Consider the following 9,515-nt stretch of genomic DNA (forward strand, 5'->3'; position numbering starts at 1 on the left):
CTCGAGAACTTAGCAACGTACATCCCGTCTTCCACGTGTCGAATCTAAAGAAGTGTCTGTCCGATGAGACACTTGTGATTCCCCTCGATGAGATTGAACTAGACAAGAGCTTGCACTTCGTGGAGGAACCAGTTGAAATCATGGACCGGGAAGTCAAACGAATGAAACAAAGTCGCATCCCGATAGTAAAGGTTTGCTGGAATGCCAAGCGGGGACCTGAATTCACTTGGGAGCGTGAGGATTCAATGAAACAGAAGTACCCTCATCTTTTTCCAAATCCATGATTTGTATCTCTGTTCTTCAATTTCGGGACGAAATTCCCTCTAACGGGGGGATGATGTGACAACCCGGAACTTCTATCTTGTACAATTAGTCAATTCTATCAATGTTAAACCCGATTTTGTTACCTTTTTGCACTGTTTAAGGGTTTGTTTAAGTGTTCTGAGCTTGAATTCAACCAAGGTTGAGATTATGGATGAGTTATCAAGTCGTTAAAGTAGCAAATCGGGCCATACACTCCTTTAGGAGGGTGTACGGTCGTACACCCCCTTATGGCCGCACACCCACCCCTATATATAAGAGTAGACCCCCTTCCTTCATTCCTTTCTCCTCTTGGCTGCACACTGCTTCTTCTCTCTCAAGTTTCTTCAACCGTGAACTCTTCAAGGCTTCAAAAATGTGAGTATTCCATCCTTTAGCTTGCTATACTTGAAGGAATTCTGGATTCAAGCCTTGGTTCATCAAATTCCATCATGTTCTCCACCCTTTGAAGGAGTACGGCCGCACACCTTCATAAGGCTGGCCGTACACCCCCTTAAAGGCTCTCCAAAGTGAGAGTTTGACCCTTATCTTCAAGTTGGGCATGATCTTAGCCTTGATGCACCTTAAAGTCGACAACTTGGACATAAACATCAAGAGTGTATGGCTGCACTACCCTTTGTACGACCGCACACACACCTTAGGGCCGTACACCCACTTTGATGAACATTTCAGGCTTCAAACTTGCATTACAACCAAGCATAGGACCTAGAACACTTCCTTGATGCTTCCTAAGGCCTTGAAACACCTCAACATGCACACATTTTCATGAGTGTACGACCGTACACTCATGGGCCACACACCCATGGCCGTACACACCCCTAGGGTGGCCGTACACCTCCCTTACTCAATCACATGTGATTTTAGCACTTTGTCCAAGTGTTTCCAAGTCCTTAGGGTGGTTTTATATCATGTCTAGTCGTGAAATACCCTAATTTGAATCATATATGTGTTATTACATGATAATTAGGATCCAATTGTGTTCAAGGCTTCATTTGACACTCAGCATCTCTTATCGATCCTTCATACAAACCACTCACTCGAGGTGAGTTCATACCCCTACATTTTCCGAGTTTTAATGTTTTCAGGGGGGGATACAAGCCAAACATGAATGATTTTTATGAAATTTATACAAAAAGGATTTCATTAATCTTAAACGGATACATTCGAGACAAACATACAGTTTCTATACTTTTATAAAATATTTCGATATTTTATCCCTTCTGTATTATGCTGAGCATAAGGGACGTTTTCAACTTACAAGCTTAACTACATAGTTTTCAGATCATACAAGGTTATACATGAACGAACACATAAACTATAATAGGTATAGTTTGGGAATACATACAAGGTTATACATAAACGAACAACAGTTTACAAGCTTATCATTTATAAACCTTTCGGTTATTCATAAAAGGGTTTTTCTATATTATTACTTGTAAAGCCGTTAATCTAATTGGAGACACGTCCTTGGGCGCTTACAAAATTAACTAAGTGGGAGGACTACCCCTTATGAACCAGAATCTCCTCGACGGAGAGCGTGATTTTTGTATATAGATCTATACAGGACTGACTATCCCGCACCTTACTGCTAGCTACAGTAGGACCGGCAGGTCTACGGGTGACAAAGGCATAAAGGATACTGGTGTCCGATTCGCGCCATATCAAGTTAATGTATGGTCATAAAGCTCACAATGTAGATAACAACGATATATTTACGTAATAATATACTATACATGCTGGTAGTAGCCAGGGTTTTCAAACAGAACATTCCATACAAAGATCTTACATACAAAGTTCATCATACAATACATCTGATAATAATTCAATCACACAAACATTTTTACTATATTATCAAACTTTTTACTAAAGAAAATATTGGATTTTCTTGGAAACATACATAACATTCTCACTGATTCATCAACATGTTTTTAGTACAAAACATCGCTTATGAACTCACCAGCTTTATGCTGATACTCTTTCAACTGCTTGTATTCTCAGGAAATTAGTAGACCGGTACTTCCTGAAGTTTTGAGGTGTCGGAGCAACCAAAGTCATGTCTTTTTACTTTACTTACACTTTTGATGTATTCAAACAAGACTTAAATAGATGTAAACCTTTTTCATTTGTGTATTCAATGTAATGGTTGCGTTTACTATGATTGTTATGATACAATGGTTGTGATACTACACATGACGTTATCCACCCCCGAACGTTTCCGTCGTTCCGGTTTGGGGGTGTGACACAATCAGATAGCATATGTACTACCGGGCCATTCTGGGGCGCCCGTCCTACCCATGTCAAGCCATTCTGGGGTGCTGACCTACCCATGTCAAGCCATTCTGGGGTGCTGACCTACCCGCGTCAAGCTATTCAGGGGAGCTGACCTACCCTCCGGTCTATCTCAACCGAACACAGGGACTATATCACCCCCTACTACTAACACATAACATCATAACATAATCATGCTGTCAGACATCTGGGGTGTCCGACCTACCCATTGGTCCTAACGACCGAATCGGGGACTAGTCCCCTTCTACTGGTACTATCTCATATAACAAGGCAACTAGCAAACTAGCATACTCACATATCTAGTAGTCTAGCATACTCACATATCCAACAATAACAGACCAGACAATTATCACAAAGATAACCATCTCAAGTAACAATTACTAGTGGGCCGGCCTTGGTGCCTTAGACCCACTCCTACTGGAAGGTAACTCACCTTGATGTCGTGTAGTGTCTGAACTGTCCTTGGTGTGAAGGTCGGCTCTCCTCGACTCCTCAATCCCTACACGATAGCCTTCAAGTCATTCAACAGAACATACAACCCTAACTAGGGTCAATACCAAAATCAGGCAAAGTCAACATTGGTCAAAGTCAACACCCAGTTGACCTGACTCGCCGAGTTGGTTTACCAACTCGTCGAGTCCATACTCCACTAACCCGATCCAACCCGACTCCACTCGTCGAGTCTAGCAAGAACTCGACGGGTTCTCCTTCATTCAAACCATCGGGACCATCTTCATCCGACTCGCCGAGTTCTTCCTTGAACTCGGCGGGTTCATCTCCCTCATAAGAATGTGTCTGGTCTACGACTCGCCAATTTGTATGAACAACTCGTCAAGTCCATCTTCAAAGTTTGGGAGATTGCGTTGGACTCGCCGAGCCTGCTCATGCACTCGTCGAGTCCCATGATTCCCAGGCCCCTTTTCGCGTCTAAACATCTACGGTACTTTCCTCCCTAACAACTGGTCCATCCTCAGAAAGGATTTGGTGGTCAATACACCGCGACTCGCCGAGTTTCAAGAACAAATCGGTGAGTCCATCCTTGACCAACACTATACAGTCGATTTAGATGAGCCTTAACACCTCAAAACCATAGATCTGGCCCCCTAATGTCTATTTCATACGTAAAGCTCCAAACTTGGTGCACATGCATGAAGGCTTTGGCTCAAAAAGCCATAAAAGGTGCTCTACAAGATGCATGGGGCTCTCATGGCCATAAAGTTGGCACCTTTATGCCATGAGACCCTTCCAATGACTCAGATCTTAAGTCAAGACTTCATATGACACTCCATAAATCCGAATATGGCTTGGAAAGCCTTAAATGTGCCCAAAATCCAAGTCTAAAGATGAATAAACACATAGAAGACTAAGACAGGGGCATTTTACCTTGGTTGTGCTGAAAATGGAACTAGATCTCTGAATCTCTAAGCCCCAACTCAAACTCTCAAGCTTCTTTCTTCTTTAAGCTTCACAAACCACCAAATGTGTCAAAATGGCCTTAGAACACACAAAAACGGTTAGGGTTTCGATACACAGCTTTCTGGGAGTGATAAGGGTGATGGAGGCTGAGATAAGGTGTTTAAATAGGGTGCAAACCCTCATATTTAGGGTTTCACTCAACCAGCACCTACTCGCCGAGTCGGTCCCCCGACTGTCGAGTAGGTCACTTAAACTATCTGCATGTCACGCCTCTACTCGACGAGTTGGGCCTCCAACTCGTCGAGTCCCAGAGAAGAACACAAAATATTTGAATAATAGGCATACCAGGAATCAGGTGTTACACTTGCATGCAACACCACCTTCTTCAATGGACTTCTTTTTCAACAAGAAAGCACCAAAATCACCAAAAGCTTCAAATCTTCACACACAAGGATAAGACTCTAGATTAGGGTTTGGAAGGAGTGGAGGTTGTCTCTAGAAGGTCCATGGGAGGTATAAGGTTGTTTAAATAGGGAACAAGCCCTAAAATTTAGGGTTTAAGGTCTGAACTAATACACCCGACATACCACATTGTCAACAAGTATCCTAGGGAGAGTCCCGTATTCTATGTCTCAATCCGGTACACTACGCGTACCTTACGTACGCCCAACATACAACTAAAATACAATAAATCTTGACACAAGGACCGAAAGTGTAAATACTTGGAAACCGGATGTTACAACCACTTTTAATGTTTATAGGGATTTGTTGCACATTGTGTGAGATATGAAGGATTCCAATGGATTGTGAAGAGGTTGTCGTAGGTGGCTACCGGTGATGTAGGATGGAAAAAGTTAGTGTGGTTTACGTCGAATCTCCGATGAAGGTGTTTGGCGGTGATCCCAACAATTTTCGTTGATGAGAGGCGGCGTTTTTGCGTATTCCAACAGCTTTGTGGTGAAACTAATCAAATTCAAAAGAATTAATATCATACAATAAAAATAAATTAATAATATAGTATATAATATTTATTATATAAAGAAAATAATAAATTAAAAGTAATGTTCCAATAAAAAAGAATTAATAAAAAAAGAAAGGAATTAAAAATTTTAACTAAAAGAAATTAATAATCTGATAATTTATTATTTATTAGGATATAAATATTATAAATTAAAAATAATATTTATTAATATATAATAATCCAATAAAAATGATTATTCCAATAAACACAATTAACTAAAATAAATTAATAATCTAATATAATAATATTTATTAATATATAAATATTATATATTAAAAATAATATTTATTCATATATAATAATCCAATTAAAATATCCGATAACAAAGAAATTAAAAAGAAATTAATTAAAAGAAATTAATAATCTGTTAAAATAATATTTATTATATATAAACAGTATATATTAAAAATAAAATTTATTAATATATAATAATTTAATAAAAATAAAAAGAAGATACATAGAAATGGACCTTGTAGTTTAGTTGCAGAAATGGTCCCTGAGGGTAAAATAGTAATTTTAAAAAAGTTAACAACCAAACTGTTAAAGTTAAAGGACGAGGGACTAAAACCATAACTTTTCAAATGTTTGGACCTTAACCACATAAAAATAAGAAACCACGTGAACCATTTTTGCAATTATGTCAGTGGGATAAATATATAACAGATTTTACAAAAATTATCAAAAATTATCGGAAAAACTTTATCCACAACTCAATGAAAAGTTAGATATAGAAGATTTTCATGGTCCTTTCATAATTTTAGGATAATAAGGGTAATACATACGTATGTTGTTGCGAAACAATTTGTATTGAACTTTTTTGGAAGTGGTGTGTTAAATTGTAATTTCTATTGAATTTTTTTTAGAAGTTGTGTGTTAAATTGTAAAAAAAAAATGTTCACAAAAAAAAGGAAAAAAATGCAAATTTTTGAAAAAACAAAATCCTAAAAAAAATACTAATTAAGTTAAAAAACGAATTTAGTAAAAAAAGTTGGGCCAAAACCGTAAAAAATGAGAACATAAAAGGGTGTATTTTCAAAAATAGAAAGAGAAGTAAAAAGTGAATAAATGCAGACAGTGAAATTCAAACCATTGTCTATGGAATTGGAAGTGACACAAAATGTTAACCATTTAACCATCACTTACTTTGTGTTGTAGGCTCACACATGATAGTTATAAATTGAATTTATCTGGTGCATTTTAGGATAACCCAAAATGGGAATTAATTATATGTATAATACATATACAATATGTTTTTATAAAAAAATAAATAGATATTTATACCTGTTAAATTCCTATAAATACAACTTTTTAATACATTAAACATATTTATACATCACCAAGCATATTTTATACATTTAAAAACATATTTATACAAAGCGTATTTTATACATCAAAAAACATAATTATATGTATAATAATAATAATAATAATAATAATAATTCAAATTATATTTAAAGTTTTTCAATTATTGAATATATATTGAATTTCAGGAATGAAAACATAAGACTAAGGGGTATGGTCACACTCAACCCACTTAAAAAGTAATGTCACATCATAGTCATTTCAGCTCCACTAAAAACCCACTACCAAACCACTAACTCTTGGAAATGGTTAACACTCCACATTATTTTTTACATTAGAATAAATTAAAAAATAATTATTAAACAAAAATAAAAACATAAATATTAATTAAAAACATTTTACATTAATTAAAAACCAAAAATTTAAATTCCAAATTACTTCAAAAAACATAAACATGTAAAACCTAAATTACTATAAAAAACACAGAAAATATTACTCGTTGTCCTTGTCGTCCTCGTCGCCACCGACCCGTTTTCGTCATCCGCGTCCTCATTCTCATCGTCGTCATTGACATCGTGTTGTTGGAATTACCTTTTCCATATATGCTCAGTCAAATCATAACGTAGATTGTGATGTGTTTCACTGTTTTGTATTTTCAAAAGTCTTGTGAAGTATGTCGGACTACCTACTTGTATTACTGCAGGTGGATTAAGCATATCGTCTAGAGTATACATACAAATAGCCCTACCCTCTTCTTCTATTATCATGTTATGTAAAATAACACAAGCAGTCAACACATTCGTCAATTTTATCCTATCTCATGACCGTGCCGGATGTTTGATAATGTGTCACTTTTGTTTGAGGACCCTAAACGCCCGTTCCACATCCTTCATTGCAGATTCTAGTGCTAACTTGAACAATTTTCGTTTTTCATCGGCCGAAAATGAGTACGCTTGACAAACGTAGTGTGCTCTGGATATATTCCATCACCAAGCTAATACCCATGATTATATTGATGTTCTTTCACAATCAACAACGTGTTTGGTGTTTTACCCTGCAGAATATCGTTAAATATCGGAGACGCTCTAAGCACATTCAGGTCGTTGTTTGACCTGTCATACCAAAGAATGCATGCCAAAACCATAGGACATGTGAAACAGCGACCTCTAGTATAACAGTCGGCACGCCATGATCACCTCGTGTGAATTGACCTCGCCATGCATCGGGACAATTTGCCCACTCCCAATGTGTACAATCAATGTTGCCAAGCATTCCTGGAAAGCCATGTTTAGATTCATGTGCGGCATACAACTGTTCGACATCATTTCTAGTTGGATGTCGCAAGTATATGTCACTATAAAGCTCTATAACATACTCACAAAAAAAATAAGCACATTCTCGACCAGTCCTCTCAGACATTTTCAAATACTCATTTGACGCGTCTGTGGCTATGCCGTATGCCAATTGTCTAAGAGCTGTTGTGCATTTTTGTATTGTACTAAAACCATGTTTACCTCTAGCATCCCATCTCAATTAGAAAAACTCATGATTGTTTTCCAAATCTCTAGCTATATGTAAAAATAAATTTCTACTAATACGGAATCGTTCTTCAAATTTTGATAGGTCGTACAAAGTATCAGGGGCAAAGTAATCATGTACCAAAAGTTCGTGTGCCGCGATACGATCCCGATTTATCAAAATTCTATGCTTCTTCTCGGCATTTGAACTTCCGTCACTTTGTCGCACCCTTTCACGTGCCGCAGACAACAACGTGTGCAACACCAAGTCATCATCAGAGTCGTCATCATCATCATCATTAGAAATCGAACCAGCAAAATTATTCATATTTATGTTTGAAAGTGTGTTTGAAAATGTGTTTGTTTAAATTTAGAGTGTATGTTTATATATATATATATATATATATATATATATATATATATATATATATATATATATATATATGTTAACTTTTAATTTGAATTTATTATTATTTTTTTTTATTTCCAGTGAGTACAACGTTCAAAAGGAAAAGGAGGAAAACAGTAAAAACCCATCAAACAATCAGATTCTCCATCTTCGCCCAAGCCACGCCACAAGGCACCTATGGGTACCTGGGACGGTGTTCACGTGTAGGGTGCCTTGCCACCTCAGCTCTACACGTCTTCTGATGCCCCCATACCGCTTCGCCTAAAAGTTACTCGAGTTTAGTGGTGTGGTAGGTTGGTTTGTTTGTGAGTGGGAGGTTGCTGGGTAGTCCCAGTTCTCTCCCATATCCATATTCGGTTTTTTAAAGGTAGATGAAACATGCTGATGTCAGTGCTATGTCAGCCCAATTAGCATCGACTTGGCGTGGCATGTGTATAAACAACTGACAGGTAACCACATAACTGCTAAAATGACAAATGTATAAAAATTTATGCAAACTTATGGCTTTAATAAATCCAAAACATGCATAAAGATAAAACTGAATATTTCATAAAAGATTAAAGAGTCGGCATTAGCCCTTGCTACATACATACAGCTGGCCCATTTGGATTGCCCTTCTTAAAGTTTTAGAAAATAATTTTTCTCTTCTTAGTCTATAGCCACATATTTCTGTTATTTATATCTTTCTCCTTTTCTCTCTCTCTCTCTCTCTCTCTCTCTCTCTCTCTCTCACAGCTGTCGATTTTCACTGCTAAACCCCTGAAGAGAGAACTCCATTTCCCTGCTGTTGGCCTCTCTCTCATCTCCCTGTAGCGAGTAAAAAAACATTGAGGTAATTGTTATTATTACTTGTTCATATTTGTTAGTTTTATTGTTTATTTATATTTTATTAATATTTATTGTTATTTTATTAGTTTTAAGCGTCAAGTATTTGTGATTTTCTAAATTTTAGGTAAATGAAGAAGCTAACATGGAAACATTATTTTTCTTATTTTAATTATTATTTATTAGTTTTAATTGTTAATTATTTGTTACTCCGTATTTCTTAGCTTAAATTTTATATTAATTGGGATTGTTAATTGGCTTGTTATTTGTTAATAAATTAATTATTTAACTACAAAATGGAAAGGTTTCTGAAAAAATATCAACATTTTACTTTTTTTTTTTTAAATTACTCTTTTCCATGGATCCGCTACGACATGCGCGAATGGTTAGGAATTCTAGTGGTGAGCCCATCTAA

The sequence above is a fragment of the Lactuca virosa genome, chromosome 2 (genome assembly GCF_052849685.1).
Source record: "Lactuca virosa cultivar CGN04683 chromosome 2, Lactuca_virosa_CGN04683_v6, whole genome shotgun sequence".
Classification (NCBI taxonomy): domain Eukaryota; kingdom Viridiplantae; phylum Streptophyta; class Magnoliopsida; order Asterales; family Asteraceae; genus Lactuca; species Lactuca virosa.